At 39.8% G+C, this 25,901-nt stretch overlaps 1 long non-coding RNA gene and 1 pseudogene across 2 annotated transcripts in view; both read left to right on the top strand.

The window, feature by feature from the left end:
• LOC111726326 overlaps window positions 1-25,341 on the top strand; it is a 32,996-nt gene extending 7,655 nt beyond the window's left edge. The window contains exon 3 of the long non-coding RNA XR_002774131.1: window positions 25,318-25,341. This is a non-coding gene — a long non-coding RNA (uncharacterized LOC111726326). The remainder of the gene's footprint in view (window positions 1-25,317) is intronic.
• On the top strand, window positions 13,447-15,096 carry LOC100957951 (annotated as a pseudogene). The gene has a single exon (XR_001161422.2). The product of XR_001161422.2 is annotated as a T-complex protein 1 subunit gamma-like (transcript).
• Window positions 25,342-25,901: the final 560 nt, after the last annotated feature.

Genomic DNA, 25,901 nt, shown 5'->3' with positions numbered 1-25,901 from the left:
GCTGTGAGCTGTGATGATGCCACATCATTCTACCCAAGGCGATAGAGTGAGACTCTGTTTCAAAAAAAAGACTATCTCTGGTTGTTAGCATTGTTCATCCATTTAGAGCAATTGGAGAATAAAATCCAAAATTCTACTTTTTATATAAACTATTTAGAAACTTCAATCCAGTTTTAAGTTCTAAAATAGTCAGAATAGCACAGACTCTGACATGATTTGTAATTAGCATTAACAAAATGAATGTTACAAAATAAGTATACATGATTCATGTGTACTTATTCACAGACACATCAAGTGCCCTGGGTAACAATAGCTTCCTTACTGAATATAACTCCATATATGCAGGGATTGTTCTCTGTTTTCTTCCCCGAGGTGTCCTTGGTGCCTAACATTTGTTCATTTATTTAAGAGACATTTATGGGAAACCTAGTATGCCCCAAACCTCCCAGATACAGACAGCAAAGTGTTCAGTAAAGCATGATTGGCTCCTGCTTTCAAGGGTGTAGAGTTTAGGGTGATTGACTGACATTAAACCTCTTACCAAAATAGTTACAACGAACATGTAAGTTTGTTGACATCATGATTTAGCATTAAGGGGATTCTGGCTGCAGAAAGCTTCTCTAAGGCAATGATGTTTACGTGAAGGCTGGATGATGGCTGAAGATTGGCCAGAGAGAGGAATAAGATTGGCAGGATGGGTAGATGAAGTGACTCATGCAAGACTGGGTAAGAATTGGAATCTATCCTAAGTACCAAGAAATTTCAGTTAAGAGTTTTGAACAAGGAGAGATTCAAGCTACATTTTAAGAAGACCATCTGGCTGTGCTGTGGAGAATGGGTGGGAAGAAGTGGGAGTAGGAACAAGGACAAAAATTAAGGGGCTGTCATAGTTCTTCTGGCAAGAAAATTGTTGGCTTATTTCTTAGGGCAGTGGCAGTGGAAATGGAAGGGATGAGGGTGGCTGGGCGTAAGTTCTGGGGGGTCTGAGTTACAGGTGTTGGAGATGGTTTTGGTGTAGGAAGGAAGGGTGAGAGAGGTGTTGATGATTGCTACCAGGTTTAGGTATCTAGGTGGTTGCGATGCCATTTATAGAGAGAAAGAAAGACTGAAAGAGGAGTAAATAGAGGGTAGATGGTCACAAGATCAGGAGTGGATACATGAAGCTCAGCATGCCTGTAAGACATCCTGGCAATGATGTCAGGTAAAGAGATGAAGGCCAGGGGCTTGGGAGATGGGAAGAAAGCCCTTGTCCTCAAGGGGCTCATTCATAGCTGGGTGCGATGGCTCACACCTGTAATCCCAGCACTCTGTGAAGCCAAGATAGGAGGAACCATTGAGCTCAGGAGTTGGAGACCAGCCTGAGCAAGAGCAAGACCCCGTCTCTGTGAAAAATAGAAAAACTAGCTGGGTGTGGTGGTGGGTGCTTTTAGTCTCAGCTTCTTGGTAGGCTGAGACAGGAGGATCACTTAAGCCCAGAAGTTTGAGGTTGCTATGAGTTATGATGACATCACTGCACTCTAGCCTGGGGACAAAGTGAGACTCCATCTAAAAAAAAAAAAAATACAGAGAGGTACAAGGGGTATCTGGATAGGATCCTCAAATTCGGACATCATCAGTGTATACATGGTTTCTATGGCCAGAGGGATGAGTAAGATGGCCTCGTGTGCTACCTCCAAAACTTGTTGCATCATAGGGATCTCTGGGCAATTATTTAAAATACACATTCCTAGGCTCTGCCCCAGACTCATAGGGTAAAAATTCCTAGGGTTGAGAAGCACCAATCTGTGTTTCTAGTAAGCACTTTCATTACTTGTTATGTGCAAATTGATTTTGAAAACACAGTGCAAGACAACCATTTAGGCCAAATTTGGAAGAATTCCAACATTTGAAGGTCTGGGGAGAAGAGATGGCAGGCACATGGGGACCAAAAAGGAGATTGGGAGAACAAAGAGGGCAGCAGACACTGGGGGTCTGTTCTCAACACCTCTGCTGCAGACTTAACCCCCTGAAACAGCATTATTTTACACTCTCACATTTCCTATTACTTTGTGGAGACATCACTATGTTTTCTCAATATGAATTTATGCACTCATTTATTTCAGCAAATCCTAAGGCATTAGATGATCATAATTGCTTGTATTCTTTCTATATTCAAAATATTGTGTCCCTCAAGGAAAACGACACCCCCTGAGCCAAATAAGTATATTTTAACCTGTTTGAGAGGGTAGAGATTAAAATCTTGTCTTTGCAAGTGGGAGTGGCCCCAGAACTCCTTTTGCTGATACGGAATTTGACCATTAGAGTGAGATGAGTTAAAATCATTAACAGCAAGTAAAATGAAGCTGTGGAGATGGCATTTGAGTTGCAACATTCTTTTCTGTGAATTTCAGTGCTATGTTTTGATTTTGCTGTGGTTTACTTCATTTGCAAACAGTGCTGTTAGGACTGTTTTTAAACATGACTCTGATTTTAAAGCTCTTGTTTCCAGCCAAGCCCAAGACACTAAAGGAGAGAAGAAAATGTGTCTTAATATTCCAGTGTCACAGCTGTAGACCCCCAAGTTCAAGTCAGATTAGATTTGTCAAGATCAAGAGCAATTTCTGTAGTTTGCAGATTTGAAGTTTAAAGGAAAGAATTAAGTAGTCTGAACGTACACATTACCGCTTCCCAGGGCTACGTGTCTGTCTGAAACCACCTGAGTTTATTCTGGAAGGTTTCATGGCTTCATTCTCCGCCTTCACTGTCCAGTGTCTGTTAAGTGGAGGTGGGTTTAGCCGATCTGTCTTTTCTCTCTGTGACACACACATCCTCCTTCTTTGGGCTCTATTCTCTCCTTTGGGTCTTGACTTATACCACTATTTTGGAAAGTTACGATGTCAGCCAGAATCAAATGGAGTCCAGGAGATTTTTAACATGGGATTTATTTAGGATGGTCATTCCAGTGGCAGCCAGGCCACCCTTAGCAAGGACCCATTGGCTACTTTTATGACTTTGATCTGAATGCCTGTCATGCCACGTGTAAACCCATAAGAAAAGAGTTAGACTGATGGCTTGTGCTGACACTGAGATGTTATTTTAAATGCCCAAGGCATACTTCTCTGGAGGGAAATATCGCCTTACTGGGAGGTCTAGGGGTGACAATTAGAAGTAGAGCTGGGTTTCTGTTCATCACTGCCTCCAAGCTCATTCTCCAGCTAAGGATGGAGTTTTAAATCTGTGTAGGCAAGAACCTCGCCTTCTTCCTTTTGCCTACTTCTGACGGCCAGTCTAGGCAGTGATTTCAAAACAATGAAGTTTGAATTCAATAGTCAATTGAGAACTCGCCTTTGAGCAACCTGTGTGTCGTTGTGGACTCAGACATGTGCTGGTGAGGTTCACACTGACTGATGAAATTGGAATGTAATGAAATATGGGACAGATCATCATAAGCTTTGGGGAAGAGCTAGTAATCAAAAAGCCATCTGGATTTCATGGCAACAGTTGTCCCTATTTAACCTTCAGCGTTAATGACAAACGTTTCATATTGGCTTCTGTACCTCCAGGCATTTCGTTTATGTTGTTTTCTTTGGGAAGAACATTATGTTATTTCTAGAACTCATTTGGCATTTGTTTGATTGACAAAGAGGTAAAGGAAAATACTTGGAAAAAGAGGTCCTGTGTTCTAATGCTGGTCTCATTTGGCTTCCATTGAACTTCCTGTCCTCAGGATGTGATGGAACAGATGGGTAGACAGAGTGATGATGGCAGCAGGGCTGGATTAAGTCACAAAAATGTAGGGTTCAGTCCTGCCACTCCTCCTCTCTGCGACTTAGTTTCCTCATCTAGTGAGCTGAGACAGTAAACCCTCCCCTGCTCGGCACCCAGGGGCTTTGTAAAGATCAAGGTGGGTATTTGAGAAAGGGACTGTAAGATTCTAAGACCTTATACACATTTAAATACTTTTATTGAGATAACCAAGCAAAGAACATTTCAAAGAAATTAAAAACTAGAAATATAAATAGTATTAGTAGTAGTGATACTATAGGAGAAATTTCGGGAGTAGAATTAGCAATAGGAGATATTAGTTAGTAAGCATCTTATCCATAGTAAAAACTGTTCTAACTGTCAGGTTCCTTATATGCATTTCTTTAATATTTATAATAACTTTGTAAAGTAGATTTTTTTTTTTTTTTGCTCAGTCTATTGCCTTAGGTAGAGTGCCCTGGAATCATTATAGCTTACAGCAACCTCAAACTCTTTGATCTCAAGACATCCTCTTGCCTTAGCCTCCCAAGTAGCTGGGACTACACCACGCCTGGCTAGTTTTTCTATTTTTTAGTAGAGATGGGGTCTTGCTGTTGCTCAGGCTTGTCTCAAACTCCTGAGCTCAAGGAATCCTCCCACCTTGGCCTCCTGGAGTGCTGGCATTCCAGGATTATAGGCATGAGCCACCATGCCCAGCCTGTAAAGTAAATTAAACAAACAAACAAACACCATATAAGTTTCAGAGAAAAGTGAAGCAATTTGTCAAGATCCCTCATCAAGTACGAGATAGTGTCAAGTCCCCAAGATGGATATTACATCATTTGAGCAGAAAAAGGGGAATATAGGTTTTGCCCATTTCTGGGACCTTGTTTTTCTTCCTCCATGAAGGTGGTACCAGCACATTCTTGATTTTATATTTCCATTTTGAGGATCTGGGAGGATACAGAGTGATAGGCTTCTCACTTCTCTTTGATTTCTTTTGTTCCCCCCACTGGCATGATGGAGAGAAAGCATGATATTGCCAAGTTCTTACCAGCCGGTTCAACTTAAAAGCACACAGAAGACTAGTGATAAGCTGTGCGCATTTGCAAGTGTCCACAGGACCCAGTGGGAGACATGAAATGCCTCTACCTGAGCAAATACTTTAATGGGGCTAATGTCAAAGGAAAGTAGGAAGGTGACTATGTAAGGTTGAAAACTTCAGCTTGGTAAGGTTTTCTGTCACCAGTGCTGGAAAGGAACATAATATAATTTTTATGAAAAGATATTTGGAAAAAAAATTTTTTTTGAGACAGGGTCTTATTCTGTTGCCTGGGCAGAATCACAGCTCACAGCAAACTCAAACTCTTGGGCTCAAGTGATCCTCTTGCCTCAGCCTCTGAAGTAGCTGGTACTACAAATGCCCGATAGCATGCCTGCCTAGTTTTTCCATTTTTTGTAGAGATGGGATTTTTCTTTGTTGCCCAAAATGGTCTTAAACTCCTGGCCTCAAGCAATTCCTCCACCTTGGCCTCAAAAAGTGCTGGCATTACAGGCTTGGGCCACTGTGCCCCACCAGACATTTGTAAATATTATTAAGTAACTTCAAGACATTCAGAATTTTGATCCAGTAGTTCTATTTCTAAGCAAATAGTGTTGAAACACAGATTAGGTATAAATATAGTCATTTTGCTGTTTTTTCAAAGTTAGAAAAATGCCATGTTAAAAAATAAATATTTTAGTCAGTATACTTTCCTATGATAAAATATATATTTTAAATATTATCTAATATAATGCATTATAATTAGGTAGGAAAAGCAACATAAAAATACATAGAGGATACACACATAATTTTGTTTGAAAACACAGCACAGAAAAAAATACTAGAAAAATCTACACCAAATTTGAGTGGAAGTATCAGATTTAGTTTTGCTTTATGAGACAAGCACATTATGTTAACTTGTTTTAGTGATAACTTATCTTGACTGCTAATTATTAAAGTAACTACAATAGGCCATCATTTCATTTATAAGAATAAACTATTATGTCTAAAAAGAATTTTGCCTGGCATTTGGTTTGCTTTTAGGAAAATCCTGAGGTTGCTAGGCATTAAATTCTTCAATTGTTTAAAATGAATATATTACTATGATTGCTTTCTTTTCACTGGATAAGGAATTGACACTTTTTCTAAATTGCCCAAATAATCTATGCTCAGAGAGATAGTATTTTGGCAATCTGTACTGGTTGTTCCTTTCTTCACAGTCATTCTGAAGGTAAATCCTTCAGGAGAACATTTCTCTAGCTTGTTCATTATTTCCAGAGGCAAAAACTGGCAGGGCAATTTATAATTCAATTTTTGCTAAATCCGTGACACCCAATATATATGTCAGGCATTTCAACGGCACGATACTTTGGGGATAGGTGATAAATTGTACTGATTATAAGCACAAGCTGTGCTTCTAAAGCATCATATCAAAAAGAAGGTAAGTATTATTAGGAAAATGTACTGCATCTTTAGACTGTCTGGAACCATCAAGGATAATCACTTCATGTGAATATATTCCCCTTAGTGCTACATGGCAAAATCTTAAGGTTCTTACTGTGTTTTCTTGATAGCACTCATCTGGAAAAAGGACACTATAAGTTCACAAGCCTATCATGGGCTGGTTGTCTTCCAGCAGCCGCAGAGCTCTGGGCTGCAATAACTCATCCCTGCCAGAGCACCTCGCTCTACAACCCAAACATGGCCCCAATGATGTGAGGGCTGTGTTGGTGTGTGTGAGTAGTATAAATATTATCTTATAATATAATCTCCTCTGATCTTCCTAAATGTCCTTCTAGGTCTTTCCCTATGTGATACATGTGGCTTACGCAAAGCCAAGCCATCCCTTGGGTTATCTCCCAAGAAATGCTGGGAGATATAATATAAAAATATAAAACACATATGCTGCCATTTAGTTTGGCATTTCATTAATGAGTGAAGTAATTACGAAAAGCAAACTGGTAAGTTACTCCAGGTCCTGGAGCCCTTCCCCTCAAGGTCAACAGTTTCTGTTTAATCGGGCTGTTAATGACCAAGCATCATTGTTTCCATGTGAGAGCTGTTTGTTCTCAATGGGAAGCAAGTTGGTGGTCTGTGAGCAGCTTCTTATGTGCAAACATACAGATCAGGAAATCCACTGATGCTCTTTGCTGCCCTGGTGCATGACTCAGCCAAAGCCATGCCTTTTGAAGGTGATGGCAAAGCAGCTCTGTCTCAGACAGAGCGGACCTCAGAAAGGAAATGTATTTCTAAATGGAAAAAGTTATACCAAAATAGTTGGCATGAAATAACAGAAGATTCATGAATTTGCCTTTGGTATGTATAGTGAGCTTTTTATTGGCATACTTACTTTTACATATGTTCACTTACTTGAACTTCAGAGTTCACATATGTGATATAGGCCATGCTGATGATAATATTTCAAAGTTTCAGAAACTAAAGCTCAGAGAGGTCAGGGCTGGCCTATAAAATCTCCCTAGCAGTAGCTTCCTATTTTGCTTCTAGAGCAGTAGCTCTCAACCTTCCTAATGCTGCAACCCTTTAATTCAGTTCCTGTGGGTCATGACCCAAAGGTTGAGAACTGCTGTTCTAGAGCAATATGAAAAGCCTCTTGGTAAAGGTGATTTGAGCCAAGATTCCCAGCACCAGGAGAATCCAGGTAGAGCAGAACAGTAAATGATAATCCATGAAGGATGCCAGCATGAGGATATTCAAAAGATAGGTCTCATCATCACATGTTCCTAATAGAACTTGCCTTTGTTTACTCACGCAAGGATACATGAGAAACATCTTGCAATGGATTTTAACATGCACTCATGACTACATTGCGTGAGCACCTGTGTATTCACACAGGCTGAAGGTACATTAAAAGTAATGAGTTGATGGTGGTGTTTTGGCAACAGAAAAAGTGGCACAAAAGTGGCACCAAAGATCTGTTAAGGGCAAAACATGTAAATATGCATTGGGAAACAGATGGGAACCCACTGCTGGAAATAGGCAAGAAGTATAAACACCTTTGAGAGAGAGAAAGAGGTGAGCACTGGCTGAAAGATAAAGACAGGCGATTTAATATCTACAACTAAGCTGATAATAGTATGTCTTGATTAGGGCAGAAAGGCATCTGATAACCTCCACAGTTAAATGACATTATTGTGGGACATTTCAGTCAAGAAAATTCTGAAAGTTCTTATAGCCTTCTTCTAGTGTTGTCACAGCAAACTCAGGGGTCTGCACTACTCAGCTGATGATGTCCTCTCCCACACACAGGGTTTAGAAAACAATGAGGAGAATTTTGGTTGTCACCATGACTAATGGGCAAGGTCAGAGATGATCAGCTTCTGTTCCTCACAGTGAACCCTGCCCACTGAGAAACACATAACATTTTCCTCCTAACCCAAGACTGACAGATCCCAGGTGCAGGAAAATCACTGCTCACTATCTCAACATTTTCACTGTTACTCTTCAGCTACTTGGAATTTGCCTCGACTTTAAAAAGTGATATTTGTACTAAGATTATAACTAAAGGGAATGCCTAACGTAGCAGATAACTTTCAGCTAACGTTTTTATTAAACACATCCTGTTAAAAAAAATTTCAGGTTGATATGAGGGTACCGATGTTTAGGTTACATTGTTTTCCTTCCTAAGGTAAAGTTCAAGTTGTAGCTGAGCCCCTCAGCCAGGGGGGAGTGCTGAGCACCCTAACAGTGTGCAGATCAGGTGAGATCCCATCCACCAGGGGGCGTACTGACCACCCTCACTCTGTTCAGATCAGGTGAGATCCCATCCACCAGGGGGCGTGCTGACCACCCTCACACTGTGCAGATCCCGTGAGATCCCGCCATCACAGTCTCTCCTCTCCCATCCTCATGCTCTCTCACTAGACTATACTTGTGTTTTTTCTTTTTTCTGGAATCTCTCTTCAGTCCTGACTTCTTCAACATCATTCTCCCCAAGCTCAGTCATCTCACTAAGTTTCTCTGACTTCCCCAATCCTTTTTTTTTTTTTAATTAAATGATAGCTGTATACATTAATGCAAACACGGGGTACAGTGTAGTGTTTTCATATGCAATTTGAAATACTTTCATCAAGCTGGTTAACATAGACTTCATGTCATTTGCTTAGTCATTGTGTCAAAACATTTATATTCTAGTTCTAGAAAAGTTCACTTGTACCCTTGTTAGACAGACCATATAGGTGATCTTTCCAGTCACCTTCCCACCACTCAGCCACCCTTCTCCCCTCCCTGTCCCCATCCCCCTCCCCATATTCGTGGGCTAGAATTAAGTTGTAGCTTTCATTTGAGAGCTATAAATTAGTTTCACAAAAGGGCTATGTACATTGGATACTTTTTCTTCCATTCCTGTGATACTTTGCTAAGAATATTTTCCAGTTCCATCCATGTAAACATGAAGGAGGTAAAGTCTTCATTTTTCTTTAGGGCTGCATAGTATTCCATGGTGTACATATACCACACTTTATTGATCCATTCGTGGATCGATGGGGACTTGGGCTTCTTCCATGACCTGGCAATTATGAATTGGGCTGCAATAAACATTCTGATACACATATCTTTGTTGTAATGTAATTTTTTTATCTTCTGGGTATATACCTAATAATGGAATTGTAAGTTCGAATGGCAGGTCTATTTTTAGTTCTCTAAGTGTTCTCCAGACATCTTTCCAAAAGGAACGTATTAGTTTGCGTTCCCACCAGCAGTGTAGAAGTGTTTCCTTTTCTCCACATCAACCACCAACATCTCTGGTTTTGGGATTTTGTGATATGGGCTAATCTTACTGAAGTTAGGTGATATCTCAAAGTAGTTTTGATTTGCATTTCTCTGATGATTAAGGATTGTGAGCATTTTTTCATATATCTATAGGCCGCACGCCTATCTTCTTTGGTGAAATTTCTCTTCAAGTCCTTTGCCCACCTTGGGATAGGATCACTTGTTTTTTTTTTGTTTGTTTGTTTGTTTTGTTAATGCGTTTGAGTTCTCTATGGATTCTGGTTATCAAACCTTTGTCAGAGACATAATCTGCAAATATTTTCTCCCACTCTGAGGGCTGTCTGCATGCTTTACTTACTGTGCTCTTGGCTGTGCAGAAGCTCTTTAGTTTGATCAGGTCCCAATAGTGTATTTTTGATGTTGCTTCAATTGCAGACTATACTATAAATTGATAGTGCTTAAAACAGCATGATATTGGCACAAAAACAGAGAGGTAGATGTATGGAACAGAATAGAAAGCCAACAGATGAACCCAGCTACCTACCATTACCTCATTTTTGATAAACCAATTAAAAACATTGAATGGGGAAAAGATTCCCTATTTAACAAATGGTGCTGGACGAACTGGCTGGTGACCTGTAGAAGACTGAAACTGGATCCACACCTTTCACCATTAACTAAGATAGATTCTCACTGGATTAAGGATTTAAACTTAAGACATGAAACCATAAAAATACTTGAAGAAAGTGCAGGGAAAACACTTGAAGAAATCGGCCTGGGCGAATTGTTTATGAGACTTCCCCAAACCTTGAATGCCAATGTTCTCCAGAGTCTTAGCTTGCTCTCCTGTTGTTTTCTTTCCCACACCCATGGCCTTGGCTGTCACCACAGATGATTTCCAAATATCCATCTCCTAGGCTGATCAGTCTCTCCCATGCAAGCTTTGGTTGTCCACTGCGTCCTCCCTGAGCAGTCTGGAGGCACCTGCATCTGAACTTGCACTCTTTTCCTTCTGGCCTTCATTCAGTGACAAGCTTTTATAAAGGGAAGCTAAACACAAGGGTAGAGCATAGAATGAGCCTTCTAGGCAAGCTGAAGAGATGAAAATGAGTGATTACAGAAGGATGTATTCATGTTTCTGTGAGAAACAGAAGAGGTAGGGCTCCATTCTGAAAAGGGAGTAAGGTCCTGGCGTGGAGTTTGGGAATGTGTTGGGGTGAGCGCTGTTTTAGCTTGGAGCTCCCCACATGATCAGAGGCATTCTGAAGAAAGAAGTCATGTGTGCACATGGTTGGGAAAGATTAGGGCACGTTCTTGCCCTTAGTGGTAATTTGGTATGACTTCAAAGTGCCTGGGAAGCTGTCAGAAGAGCAGTTAAAAACAGGCCACCTCCACATCATCAAGGTGTTTTATTTCTATGCAAAATAATATGGACTTTGTCCTGCAGGCAACTGAGCAATCAAGTAAGTTTAGCCAGAGATCTGTGACAACATCAGTTTTCAGGTGATATTCTTGGTATGAGGGAGCTGGAGTATTGTGGAGGGGACACTAGGACAACATGGGGGATTTATGAAATCATGAGGTCCTGACTTAGAATTCCAGAACTGGGATACAGAAAATCGCACATGTACTGTCCTTTGAAGGTAAAACCAACAGGTTGTGGTAACCACTGAACGTGGGAAGTGAGGAAAGGGAACAGAATTGAGGGCAGCATCCAGGAGTCTGGGTTGGGGGACAAAGGGTATGGTGCTATTGAGAAAGATGGAGGATAGAAATGTCTTGGGGAAAATAAAATGAACAAACTTTTATTTCATCATGGACTATTTTTTGAAGTCACCTTGACAATCAAAGCTGAATTATGGCCTGTTATTATTACTTATTAATATTCTGATCTTCTGGGATTCAAGCTATAACAGTGCTTTTCCTTCTGAGGACAATGTGCTTTGGCTTTATCCTTTTTGGTAGAATAGATATAGAAAAGAAAGTGCATTGGAAAATATTTCAAAAACACTATTCTTTCTTATTTTATTAAGTCTTTCATACATAGATCATAAATATATTTATGCCATTATAGGATTCAATGTGTTGATTATTTGTACAAATTACAAATTGGAGTGCTTACATCCTACTAAACAACATAGCGTTCACCACTTTTACCCAATTACAGGATTAAGACATTTATGCTTTACACCTGATAGATCCAACTTGTACTTGCAATATGCTCCATAGGTGTGGTCCCCCTACCAACCCTCCCTCTGTCACCCCACCCCCCTCCCTTCCCCTCTCCCTCCCGTTCCCTCATTCATCCTAAACTATAGTTGTGTTTCTTTTTTCATATGCACATGTGAGTGATTATAAATTGGTTTCACAGTAGTACTGAGTACATTGGATATTTTTTTTTCATTCCTGAGATACTTTACTAAGAAGAATATTTTCCAGCTTCATCCATGTAAACATAAAAAAGGTAAAGTCTTCATTTTTTAATGCTGCATAGTATTCCATGGTATACATATACCACAATTTATTAATCATTCATGGGTTGATGGGCACTTGGGCTTTCTTCATGACTTGGTAGTAATGAATTAAGCTGCAATGAACAATCTGGTGCAAATATCTTTATTGCCAAGTGATTTTTGGTTCATTGGATATACACCTAGAAGAGGAATTGCAGGATCAAACGGCAGGTCTATATTTAGATCCCTGAGTGTTCTCCAAACTTCCTTCCGAAAAGGATGTATTAGCTTGCATTCCCACTGAATGGAGTAAAATTGAAATCATTTCCATTCAGATCAGGAACCAGACAAGGATGCCCACTGTCTCCACTGCTTTTTAACATTGTGATGGAAGTCTTAGCTACCGCAATCAGGCAAGAGAAGGCAATCAAGTGGATCCAAATAGGACCAGAGGAGATCAAACTGTCACTCTTCACAGATGATATGATTATATATCTGGAAAATCCCAGGGAATCAACTACAAAACTCCTAGAAGTGATCAAGGAATACAGCAACGTCTCAGGCTACAAAACAAACAAACAAACAAACAAACAAAAACAACCCACTATTCTTAACTTCAAACACAATGTAATCTTGGGCAGGTTACTTTAATTGCCTTATATCCTAAGAGGGCAAAAATACAAAACAAAAACAAAACCCCCCAGCCAAAACTCTACCTCATAGTGATGTACAGAAGGTCTATCTAATCAAAGGAAACATTTTATTTTTTTTATTTTGAATTTTTTTGAGACACAGTGTCACTCTATTGCTCTGGGTAGAGTGCAATAACATCATCATAGCTCAGAGCAACCTCAACTCCTGGGTTCAAGTGATCTTCCTGCCTCAGCCTCCTCAGTAGCTGGGACTTTAGGCACCCACCATCACACCCACCTAGTTTTTCTATTTTTAGTAGAGACAGGTTCTCACTTTGGCTCAGGCTGGTCTTGAACTCCTGAGCTCAAGCAGTCCTCCCACCTTTACCTCTCAGAGTGTTAATATTACAGATGTGAGACACTGTGCCCAGCTAAAAGGGCACATTTTAAAGCACCACACAAATTTGCACTTAGAAATTTCTCTAGAGACTAGATTCATCTTTCCTTTCTCATACCATGATTTTCAAATATCAGCCACTGTTTCCCAGATATTCTTCTTATTTTTAAAATAAAATCATGGTCCTTATAACCCCCATATTTTAGTAAGCCTTACAGAGAATGAATAATTTCATGGCATTGCAGTTTTCAGCCTGCCTGATGTATTCAGAGATTCTGAGGTTAAGACTTGCCTAATTGTAATGATTTGTGTCAATGATATCTTTGAAAAAAGATAGTACTTGGAAGAAACTACCCTTTAAAGAGAAGCTTTCTGAGTCTAAATCGTTTTAATAAAAGTTACCACACATAAGAGGTGAATGACTGTTATCCAGAAGGTTCTGCCGGTTCCTCCAGCTCTCCATACCCGGCTCTGCATTGCACCGCCATGATGGGCCATAGTCCCATACTTGTGCTTAGCCAGAACACAAAGGGTGAATCTGGAAGAGAGTTCAGTCTGGAAACATCAATGCTGCTAAGACTATTGCAGATATCATCCGAACACATTTGTCCATGATGAAGATGCTTTGGGACCCAATGGGAGGCATTGTGATGACCAATGATGGCAATACCATTCTTTGAGAGATTCAAGTCCAGCATCCAGCAGCCAAATCAATGATTGAAATTAACCAGATGTAAGATGAAGAAGTTGGAGATGGGACCACATCAGTAATTATTCTTGTGGGGGAAATGTTATCTGTGGCTGAGCATTTCCTAGAACATCAGATGCATCCAACAGTGGTGATCAGTGCTTACCACAAAGCATTGGATGATATGATCAACACTTTAAAGAAAATCAGTACCCCTGTTGACATCAATAACCGTGACGTCATGCTGAACATCATTAACAGCTTCGTTACTACCAAAGCCATCAGCTGGTGGTCTTCTCTGGTGTGCAACATTGCCCTGGATGCTGTCAAGACTGTACAGTATGAGGAGAATGGTCAGAAGCAGATTGACATCAAAACATATGCAAGGGTGGAAAAGATACCTGGGGGTATCATTGAAGACTCATGTGTCTTCTGTGGAGTCATGATTAAGAAGGATGTGACCCATCCACGAATGCGGTGCTACATCAAGAACCCTCGGATTGTGCTGTTGGACTCTTCCCTGGAATACAAGAAAGGGGAAAGCCAGACTGACATTAAGATTACACGAGAGGAAGACTTTACCCGAATCCTCCAGATGGAAGAAGAGTATATCTAGCAGCTCTGTGAGGACATTATCCAGCTAAAGCCTGATGTGGTCATCACAGAAAAGGGCATCTCGGATTTAGCTCAGCACTACCTCATGTGGGCCAATATCACAGCCATCTGTAGAGTCCAGAAGACAGACAATAATCACATTGCTAGAGCCTGGGGGGCCCAGATAGCCGACCAGAGGAACTGAGAGAGGATGATGTTGGAATAGGAGCAGGCTTGTTAGAAATCAAGAAAACTGGAGAGAAGTACTTTACATTCATCACTAAGTGCAAAGACCCCAAGGCCTACAGCATTCTCCTCTGGGGAGCCAGCAAAGAGATTCTTTCAGAAGTGGAACCCAACCACTAGGACGCCATGCAAGAGTGTCGCAAGGTTCTTCTGGACCCTCAGCTGGTGCCAGGGGGTAGAGCCTCTGAGATGGCTGTGGCCCATGCCTTGACAGAGAAATCTAAGGCCATGACTGGTGTGGAACAGTTGCCATATAGTGTTGTTGCACAGGCACTAGAGGTCATCCCTCATACCCTGATCCAGAACTGTGGAGCTGGCACTATCCATCTGCTTACCTCCCTTTGTGCCAAGCATACCCAGGAGAACTGTGAGACTTGGGGCGTAAATGGTGAAACCGGAACTTTGGTGGACATAAAAGAACTAGGCATATGGGAGCCATTGGCCGTGAAGCTGCAGACATATAAGACAGCAGTAGAGACGGCAGTTCTGCTACTACGGATTGATGACATCATCTCAGGCCACAAAAAGAAGGGCGATGACCAGAGCCACCAAGGTGGGGCTCCTGATGCTGGCCAGGAGTGAGTGCTGGCAAAGTGACTTCAATGCACAAAACCAGCAAAGTCTCTTCCTTTCCTGAGCCAGAACGCCAGGAACACTGTGGACGTCTTTGTTTGGAAGAGATCAGTTTGAGGGGCAGTCCCGAGTCCCTTTCAGTCCCAGCTCAGTTAACAAAAAGCACGGACATGTAATTCTTCTCTGTTGTAAGGTTTCCATTTAGTTTGCTTCCAATGATTAAATCTAAGTCATTTGGAAAAAAAAATGGAGGTGAATGACTGTAGTGGTTGGAATTTGAACATGAAGCTTTCTTCACTGCAGGGGAGGGGTAGTGAGGGGTGGAAGGGTGAAGCCGACACAGGCAATCCCAGCTTCAGATTTGGTTGGTCTAATGGATGAAACGCTTTAAAATTGATGGCTAGGAGTGGAGTGTGATGCAATGGAGTCCCAGGAAACCTGATAACAAAGAAATTATCTTTTATAAAAGCAAGGTTGAGGCAAACTTTTAGTGTAAGATAAACCAGACCTAATGAGCTAAATAGCTCTGGAGTTATTCCAGCCATTGGGCCCCTTATTATAATCTATACAACTTGGTATAGTTGACGCAGTTGTTTGAGTGATTTATGCTACTGATAATAGACGCTTATAAATTTCTTGGAGGGAAGTATAGATCTCCCTAATAGCCTGTGTTTTAATTCACTTACACAGTTAGTTTCCACTAGCAGCAGCTTAAGTCTTTTCTATAAATTAAAAGAGCCCGCCCTTTCCAAACCCTGTGCACACACTGGAAGAGCCATTGAAAGCATGCCAGGTTGGGACGCGGTCGGCTCGACTTTGGATCTGATCCATGTCCCCCTATCTCATACTGTCTAATGTGCTTATAGAGCCACAGGGAAGGCAGATGGAGCATTTTAATTTTGCAGCAGTTATTTTCATGTGAACACATACAGAAATGTAAAAAAAAAGAGGAAAAAATTATGTACCTCTAAAAAATGACATCCAGCTGAGAAGTAAGTATTGATGAGCTTTCTACACAGGCACCAAAATAGGTGGACTGACTCATAGAGGAAAGAAAGAATGAGATGACAATGGGCCCTATAGCTGAGCCTGGGCAACTCCAGACATTTAGAAACACGCATAGAGAAGGACAGGTTGTCAGAGTTAATTGAGCACCAGAAGCCCCTGATGAGGGCAAGTGTGACAGTTGGTTCTCTCCGTAAAGCTAAGAGAGGAAAATCTTTGATTTTTTTTTAAAGTTCTTCCTAATGTCTTATTTATTTATTTATTTATTTTTATTGTTTGGGATTCATTGAGGGCACAAAGAATTAGGTTAGGTTACACTGATTACATTTGTTAGATAAAGTCCTCTTGTAATTGTGTCCTGCCCCCAAGAGGTGTGCCATACACTGTGACCTCCCATCCCTTCCCTCTCCCTCTCCCACTCTTCATTCCCCTATCCCACCTTGTATCAGCTCATCTACTGCTTTCATGTTAGAATAGAGTACATTTGATTCTTGCTCCTCCATTCTAGTGATGCTTTGCTAAGAAGAATGTGTTCCACCTCCATCTATGTTAATACAAAAGATGTAAAGTCTCCATCTCTTTTAGTAGCTGAATAATATTCCATGGTATACATACATCACAGCTTGTTAATCCATTCCTGTGTTGGTGGGCATTTAGGTTGTTTCCACATTTTGGTGATTGTAAATTGAGCTGCTATCAACAGTCTAGTGCAAAAAATCCTTATGATAAAATGATTTATTTTTTCTTCTGGATAGATGCCCAGTAATGGGATTGCAGGATCAAGTGGGAGTCTAATTTGAGTTCTTTGAGGATTCTCCATACTTCCTTCTGTAAAGGTTGTATTAGTTTGCAGTCCCATCAGCAAAGTAAAAATGTTCCCTTCTCTTCACATTCACACCAGCATGGGCAGCTTTGAGACTTTGTGATGTGGACCATTTTCTCTGGGGTTAGGTGCTATCTCAGGGTGGTTTTGGTTTGATTTCTCTGATGATCAGTGACAATGAGCATTTTTTCATATGTTTGTTAGCCATTCTTCTGTTTTCTGTAGAGAAGGTTCTATTCATCTCTCTTGCCCAGTGATATATGGGATTGTTGGGTCTTTTTTTGTTGTTGATTAATTTGAGTTCTCGGCTCAGCACCCATAGTACGGTGGTTATAGCACCAGCCACATACAACAAGGGTGGTAGGTTTGAACCCAGCCTGGGCCAGTTAAACAACAATAACAACTGCAACAAAAAATAGCTAGGTGTTGTGGCAGGTGCCTGTAGTCCCAGCTACTTGGGAGGCAGAGGCAAGAGAATTGCTTAAACCCAAGAATTTGAGGTTGCTGAGAGCTCTGACACCATGCACTCTACCCAGGACAACATAGTGAGACTCTGTCTCAAAAAAAGAAAAAAAAATTTGTATGAGTTCTTTATAGATCCTAGTTACCAAGCTTTTGTCTGATTCAGAATGTGCAAATATCTTTTCTCCTTCTGAAGGTTATGTTTGCTTTGGTTGTTGTTTCCTTAGCTAGAAGCTTTTCAGTTTAATTAAGTCCCATTTGTTTATTTTTGTTGCCACAGAAGTCTTCTTGATAAAATCTTTCCCCAGGCCAATATCTTCAAGTGTATTCCCCACACTTTCTTTGAGGATTTTTATTGTTTCATGCTCTATATTTAAATCTTTTATGTATCTTGAATCAATTTTTGTAAGTGGTGAGCAGTGTGGGTCCAGTTTCAGTCTTTTATATGTGGATATCCAGTTCTCCCAGCACCATTTATTGAATACGGTTTCTTTTCCCCAGTGTATGTTCTCGTTTGGTTTATCAAAGATCAAGTGGCTATAAGAGGTTAGTTTAGTCTCATGGATTTGTATTCTGTTCCAAATGTCAATGTCTTTATTTTTGTGACAATACCAAGCTGTTTTAATCACTACAGCCTTATAATATAGCTGAAAGTCTGATAGGGTGAAACCCCTGTCTTTCTTTTTATTACTAAGAATTGCCTTGGTTATACAGGATTTTTTTCTGATTCCATACAAAATGAAGAATTATTTTTTCCAAATCCTGAAAGTATGATAATTGTATTTTAATGAGGATTTCATTGTATCTGTAGATTGCTTTGGGTTGTATAGTTGATTCTTCCCAGCCATGAACATGGTATGTTCTTCCATTTGTTAATATCTTCTGCTATTTCTTTTTGTAGGGTTTCATGATTTTCTTTGTAGAGATCCTTCACCTCTGTTGTTATGGATTTTCCTAGGTATTTCATTTTTTTGAAGCTACTATGAAGGGAATTGTGTTCTTGATTAGCTTCTCATCTTGGCTGATATTGGCATATGCAAAGGCTACTGATTTATGGACATTGATTTTATATCCTGAGACATTGATATATTTTTTGATCACTTCCAGGAGTCTTGTGGTTGAGTCTTTGGGGTTATCTAAGTATAAGATTATATTGTCAGTAAAGAGGGAGAGTTTGACCTTCTCTGCTTCCATTTGATTGCGTTTTATTTCCTTCTCTTGCCTGATTGTATTGGCTAGAACTTCCAGCACTATGCTGAACAGTAGTGGTGATAGAGGACAACCTATTCTGGTTCCGGTTCAAAGTGGAAAAGATTTCAATTTTACCCCATTCAGTATAGTATTAGCTGTGGGGTTTGTTGTAGATGGCTTCAGTCAGAATAAGAAATGTGCCAACTAAGCCTAAATTGTTAAGTGTTCTAATTAGAAAAGGATGCTGAATTTTATCGAATGCTTTTTCTGCATCTGTTGAGAGAATTGAAGAAACAATAAAAAATCTCTCAACAAAAAAAAGCCCTGGTCCAGATAGCTTCACACCAGAATTCTATCAAACCTTCAAGAAAGAGCTTATTCCCATACTGCAGAAATTATTTCAAAAAATTGAGAAGGAAGGAGTCTTCCCCAACATGTTCTCCAAAGCAAACATCATCCTGATACCAAAACCGTGAAAAGACCCAACTAAAAAGGAAGATTTCAGACCAATTTCACTAATGAATATAGATGCAAAAATTCTCAGTAAAATCCAAGCCAGTAGATTACAGCTACACATTAAAAAATCATTCATCATGATCAAATAGGTTTCATCCCAGGGATGCAAGGCTGCTCTAACATACGCAAGTCCATCTCCATAATTCACCATATCAACAGAAGTAAAAACAGAGAATGTTTTGATTTTAAAGAGAAGGCAAAGATAAGGGTATTTATATATCTATATATACATATTTTTGAAGACAAAGTCTCACTCTGTCACCCAGGGTAGAGTGCTTTGGTGTCATAGCTTACAGCAACTTCAAACTCCTGGGCTCAATGATCCTCCTGTCTTAGCCTCCCAAGTAGCTGGGAGTAAAGGCACTGCCACCACACCTGGCTAGTTTTTTTGTTTTTAGTAGAGACAGGGTCTCACTCTTGCTCAGGCTGGTCTTGAACTCTTGAGCTCAAGGTATCCTCCTGCCTTGGCCTCCCAGAGTGCTGGGATTACAGGTGTGAGCCACCACACCTGGCCTAGACTCAAACATATGTGAATGCTGATTGGAAGGGAACAGTGCACACTGACAAGGAAAGATGAAATGAGCGACACCGTTTATGTGGGTTACATATATATCTCAATACTTTATTATACAAGAGATCAAAGCTGAGAAATTCTTAAAATATTCTTTAGTTATTCATTTAAAATTAGTTGTAATAAACCCATTACACATTAATATAAATAATAGCTCACAGCAACTTCAAACTCTTGGGCTATTCTATTTTAAAAACTAGGTTTCCCAAATAAAAATCAGTTTGTGATAAAAGTGGCAGCTTCACATGTTTTCATGTCTCTTTAATGTTGTGCCGGGTCCTCGTCTTGGCCTCTGCAGGGACCTGCTGCTATATGTTACTATGGCTCATGTATGTAAAGAAAATCTGGCCTTGCAGATACAGCATGGGACAAAGGACAGGTGTCGGTATGCTTCTTTGATACCACACTCAAACTCTGCTGTTTTCTTAAAGATGACCCGCAGTGCAGAATCTGAAACCATGTGGGTGAACTTTTGTACTCTACATCCATTTGTCTGTCTTTTACTTTGACTTAAGTTGTGCAGATCTTCCAAATGTTGACAGATTTCATTAGATAATGTCAAAAAATTACATTTAATATTATCAGTGATCTTATCAGAAACTTCTTTAAGTATTGGGAAGCTATCAAGCTTAAGATGGTAGAAGCAAGTTTCCTAAAGTTCTAATATTCATTTTGTCATTGGCAAAAATTAATCTCAGCTGATTTCCTGGAACAGCTGCACTTAGGCTGTGCCAGTTTGCAGCCCCACCGGGGCAGGAGCAGTCTTCCCGTAACTCAGGCTCAGCAGTGGCAGGCCATCGTTGCTGCTGTACTCTGTTCATCAGACAAGTCACTGTGTGCAGGTCATGTTGAAGGGGAGATGGTCCATGGGGACCATTTTGAGGACCGCCTAGCACTCTGATAACCTCCAGCACAGCCAGAGAGCTGTGCACAGGTGAGAAGGAACTGTGTTTGTCTCCCTCAAGGGCAACTTGGCAACATGTTTGCAACTCTTAACATCATTTTGTCCTTATGACATGCCAATTCTACCTCTAAAAAGTAATAACTGCAAAGAGTAGCATAAGTTATAGTAGTCCAAAATTGAAGAGACCTAACTGCCTAGTGATATGAGATAGCTAAATTACCACACATTCCAGGAGGATAAGATTTGCAACCATGAAAAATATTTTTGAAAAACTTTGAGTAACAAGGGAATTACTTATAATTGGTAGTTTGGGGGGTTATGCAGGGTGACCATAAACGTTGTGTGCAATTTCAGGTAGTGTGCAATTTAAACCTCATGGCCACCTTGTGTATGCCATATACTGATACTTTTTGTAAAACTTAATGCAAGCTTATATGCACGGAATTCTAAATGTTAACAGCTATGTCTTTTGTGTGGTAGGGCTGTGGGAAGTTCTTATTTTCACCTTAGGGTTTCCTTTTTTTTTGTATTCTCTAATTTTTTTTTGTTTTTTTTTTGAGGCAGATACTAATGCTAGTGGCCCAGTCACCATCAGAACTTCCATTGGGATCCCAAACTCTGCTCCTCCTCTTCCTAGGTGGAGTGTGAGAAGAAGAACGACCAAGTCTCATTTTGTTGCTCTCGGTAGAGTGCTGTGGTGTCATAGCTCACAGCAACCTCAAACTCTTAGGCTGAAGTGATTTTCTTGCTTCAGCCTCCCAAGCAGCTGGGACTACAGGTGCCGGCCACAATGCTCAGCTATTTTTAGGGACAGGGTCTCGCTCTGGCTCAGGCTGGTCTCAAACCCTTGAGCTCAGGCATCCACCTGCCTCGGCCTCTCAGAGTGCTAGGATTATAGGTGTGAGCCACTGTGCCTGGTCCCATATTCTCTAATTTTTCTATGACATAGGCAGTCAGAAATATTTCCTAGTGAAGAACTATTAAAAATACAGAAATAAAGGATAAATTTTAAGAAATGAACAGTAAGGAAACTTTGATAGAAAGGATTTTAAAACCAGTTGCTAAAATAGTCTATGAAAGTGTAATAATTATATTTTCAGTTATAAGGATTATGAATTGTCTCTGTGCTCAGTCTGATGAAACATGAGCTGGATAGCATCACTGTTTTAAATATGCAGTTACAAGTGAAATTTGGGCTCCTGGGAGTGAGAAGTGGGTGCAACAAAAGTTGTTAATAGTCTTAAATTCCTTTTATTATTAAAAATTAAATTATCCTTTACTTGTGGATTCCTAATAGGGCAGACAAATCACAAGTTCTTTATTAAAGGACTATTCTTTTCAGTAGGACATGAGTTAAGTGATATAAGAGGCTGCTGCTAGTGTAAAGAGATGGTTTTGACTAATTTGATTGGAATTCTATGCAATAGTTCTGTTTCCCAAGTCAAATTCCCAAGCCATCAAGTGTCTTTCCTTGTGCCAGTGGCAATCCTATGCTGGGTCCAAGAGCAGCATGGCCTTCGGTGACACTCTCAGTATGTCCTAAAGGCTCTTTGCAACATCTTACTACTGAGTACATACCTCTTAGAAGGGAGGAATTTTTTTGAGACCATCTAATATCCTATGAGATTAAGTTAATTTGGATTTGAGCTGACTAGCTTCAAGCAAGCAAGAAAAGAAGGGAAGGAAGCCAGGAAGGAAGGAGAAGGAGAGAAGAAAGAAGGGAAAAGAAAAAAGACAAGAAGGAAAGAAGGAAGGAAGGAAAGAAGGAAGGAAGGAAGGAAAGCATACTAATATATTTTTAATGAATATTGTAAGAAATCCCCTTGAGAAGTTCCCTTCTATAACTTTTCCTCATGTGATACATCCAAAGTTTAAATTTTATCTGGTGTTCCACAATTGCCCTGTTACGATGGTTTTTAGTAGCTGATCCATTATAATGTATCTTTAGAGAGTATTTCTTATATTTTAAAGTTTGGATCTGAAACCATCCCCAGACTTAGTGCTGACATTCACAAGGGCTTGATAGGCTCTCTCTCGAGCCAGAGTAAGCTCTTATTGTGGTCAACCCGACTAAGCCAACTATTAATAATGTCAAATACCATTGTGCAAGGCAGGGCAACACTCAGTTGCAGTGATTCATATCAGCTGAGCGTTAGCAAAGAGATCCGTGCAGGCTGTTTCAGGATCCTGGACTGCCCTTGAATCCATCGCTCTTGCTAACACAGTGGAAAAAAAAAAAATCTGGGTTCATGCTCCAGGCTGCTCAGACTTCTCAGTAAATGTTTCACTGTGTCTCAAGGAGAAGACAGAATGTTTTAATGTGGGAAATGGAACCTTCTGTCCTGTCTGTTCTGGAGAAAAGAATGTGGTTTCTAAAATATTACTTTTTGAACTTCCTGTACTGTATTTATTCAGTTCTCACTCTTTAAAAGGCTAAATTGTGTTATGACTAAACCAGTTGCTGGTAGACCCAGTTTGCTCTGGGAGAGAAGAGTCCTTCCCTCCTATGCACCCTTTTCTTTGCAGGCTGCATTCCTTCCCATCTGTGGGGCTTAACACTCAGCAAATCTTTGACAGGGAAAGCATTAGCCACGACAGCCATTCCCCACTCACCATGTCACACAATCATATCCTCCCTTAGAATGTGCTGATGGGCTAGTGGAGAAAAGGCAGGGCGTGGGGTGCATCTCCCTTGGCTTTGGATTCCCTTCTGTGAGCCTCAGTTTACCCATTGTAAGATAAGAGACCACAGTCAACCCCTTATGAGGTAGGTTTGAAGATCAGAGTGTGCCCATAACATCATGCCTCATGATTAGTAATTATTCGAGAAATTATGGTATTTGGCTAATCGGAACATTTTCTTTTATTTGGATATAGAAAATGTGTTGCAGTTGATGAATACATCAAAAAATAGGAAACTTTTGAACAGTGACATATGCTTAAGGCCACTTTTTACAGATCCTCTAGGAACTCAAAACACAGAGATGTCAGTGAGAAGAGAAAGACCAGACAAAGTAATAGTTTTCATTTTTTGAAAATTGCAACCTCTAGTAAGAAATAGTCTACAATACACACACGTACATGCCATATGTGTAGCTGAAGTGAGAGTTTAATAGAACAGTGCTCTTGTATGTGTGACATACTCTGATATTCCATCTTCTCTGGTCATTCCCAACTAAGCTGATTTCACAAGTCTATACACAACTTGAAAAACATGGATTCAAAGGAGAGTAACTAAATTTATTAGCCCACATCACAAAGTCTCAAAGCTGAAGAGGCTGGTGTGGATGTGAAGAGAAGGGAACACTTTTACAATGCCTGTAGGATTGCAAACTAATGCACCCTTTTTGGAAGGAAGTATAGAGAATCCTCAAAGAACTCAAATTAGACCTCCCATTGGATCCTGCAATCCCATTACTAGGCATCTACCCAGAAAGAAAAAAATAAATCATTTTATCATAAGGACACTTGCACTAGACTGTTTATTGCAGCTCAATTTACAAGTGCCAAAATGTGGAAACAACCTAAATGCCCACCAACCCAGGAATGGATTAACAAGCTGTGGTATATGTATACCATGGAATACTATTCAGCCACTAAAAATGATGAGGACTTTACATCTTTTGTATTAACTTGGATGGAGATAGAACACATTCTTCTTAGTAAAGCTTCACAAGAATGGAGAAGCAAGAATCTAATGTACTTAATTCTAATATGAAGGCAGTAGATGTGCTAATACATGCCCACATAGGAGAAAAGTTCAAATCAACTCAAGGTGGGGGGAAGAGAATGAGGGAGCAGAGTGAGGAGAGGAGGGGATGGGTGTGCTCCCACTTAATGGGTACAATGTTAGGGTGTATGGCACATCTCTTGGGGGCAGGATGGAATTGTAAGAGGAGCTCTACCTAATAAATACAAACATTATAACCTAATTCTTTGTACTCTCAAATTAACCTGAAACAATAAAAAAATTATTACATAAATTATTACAACATTAAAAAATGTTACACAAATTTGTTGCATATTGGCTACTAAGTCTCACTTTATTTTGCCTGTATTTAATAACCTTAGGTTATGAGTCACTATTTGACTCTAGGAAAGGGGAAGAAAACTATTAATAACAGTTCCTAAGTATGTTCTGTTGGCCAGATTATCTCATCTTTTAATAGTCAAACAAATCCTGCTATTATCCTCATTTTACAGATAAAGAAATAATCTTTGTTGCAAGAGATAAGGTCTCTTCCCTAGAATTCAAACCCATCAATTTTCTGGTGTCCCTAAATGGAATAGGTAGGATAGCCAGAGAGGTCTGTTAAGAGTGACACATTTGTTAAGTTTTTATATCTGGGCAGCTGTAACTGTATACTCTTCTCTCTAAATTAAATTATTCATCTTTGACCACTTAAGAATAGAATTTAGGTCTAAATTATAACACAAATATATGGGGGAAAGATCACATACTAATTCTGTTTTTTATAATCTGACTGAAGAGTGGCCTTCACCAAGAAGTACAAGAATAAGTAGGTTAAGTCTTTGTGAAACAACACTCCTTGGCATGCAACTGTTTTCTTCTGTAATTCTAAATAAAATTTTAAAAAAATTACCCTTAAAGATGCTTTAGAAAAGGCAACAAGGGAACCTGTATTCTTTTTTAGTTAAAAATGTAACCAACTTTGATAGTACAATTGTAAACCTTAGTTTGATTCCAGTGTTTGAAAGGATTATCAGACTACAAGTTTATTTTTTCATGTTTTTTTTTTCTCCTACAGATTCTTCTCTGCAATGGATTAACCACAGACATTTGAAGTTGTACTGTTTAAATATCTTTGAATTATTTCTGTTTAAAAATGTCAATGGGTACGATAGGAAAAGTACATTTTTTTCTCTGTAACTTCAAAACAACTGAACAGAACCTTTGGACTCAAACCAAGAGTTGGATGTTTTAGCTTTAAGAAGATTTCTTCTCTGAAAAGTAATGAATGGGTCTCTTTGCAAGTTTCAATTCTCTGACTCTTGCTGTATTAAACAGAGAATGTTTCCTGAATAAATAAGCATTGTTTTTCTTTCTCAGTTATCTCTCAAAATCTGAAATGATATACACTTCAGACACACAGAAAACTTTTACACAGATCAGATGCCTGCTGTTTTTAATTGTTTAAAAGATAACCTTGGGTTTTGTTAATGGCTGCTTCTTTCACGTTTGCCTTGGTGAATGGCACCCTTGAGATTCCCCCTCCCACCCCATAGTCAGTGGAACGGGAATTGAGAAGAGGCCCATTATTATCATATCTCTTGGAAGTGCAAAAAAAAGAATCAGTAACTTTCCCTATAAAAATTCATATAGAGGATTGTG

This window comes from Otolemur garnettii, unplaced genomic scaffold (assembly GCF_000181295.1).
Source record: "Otolemur garnettii isolate 467f Iridium unplaced genomic scaffold, OtoGar3 scaffold00061, whole genome shotgun sequence".
Classification (NCBI taxonomy): Eukaryota; Metazoa; Chordata; class Mammalia; order Primates; family Galagidae; genus Otolemur; species Otolemur garnettii.
Note: the sequence above shows the minus strand (reverse complement) of the source record. Positions and strands in the feature narration are given on the sequence as shown.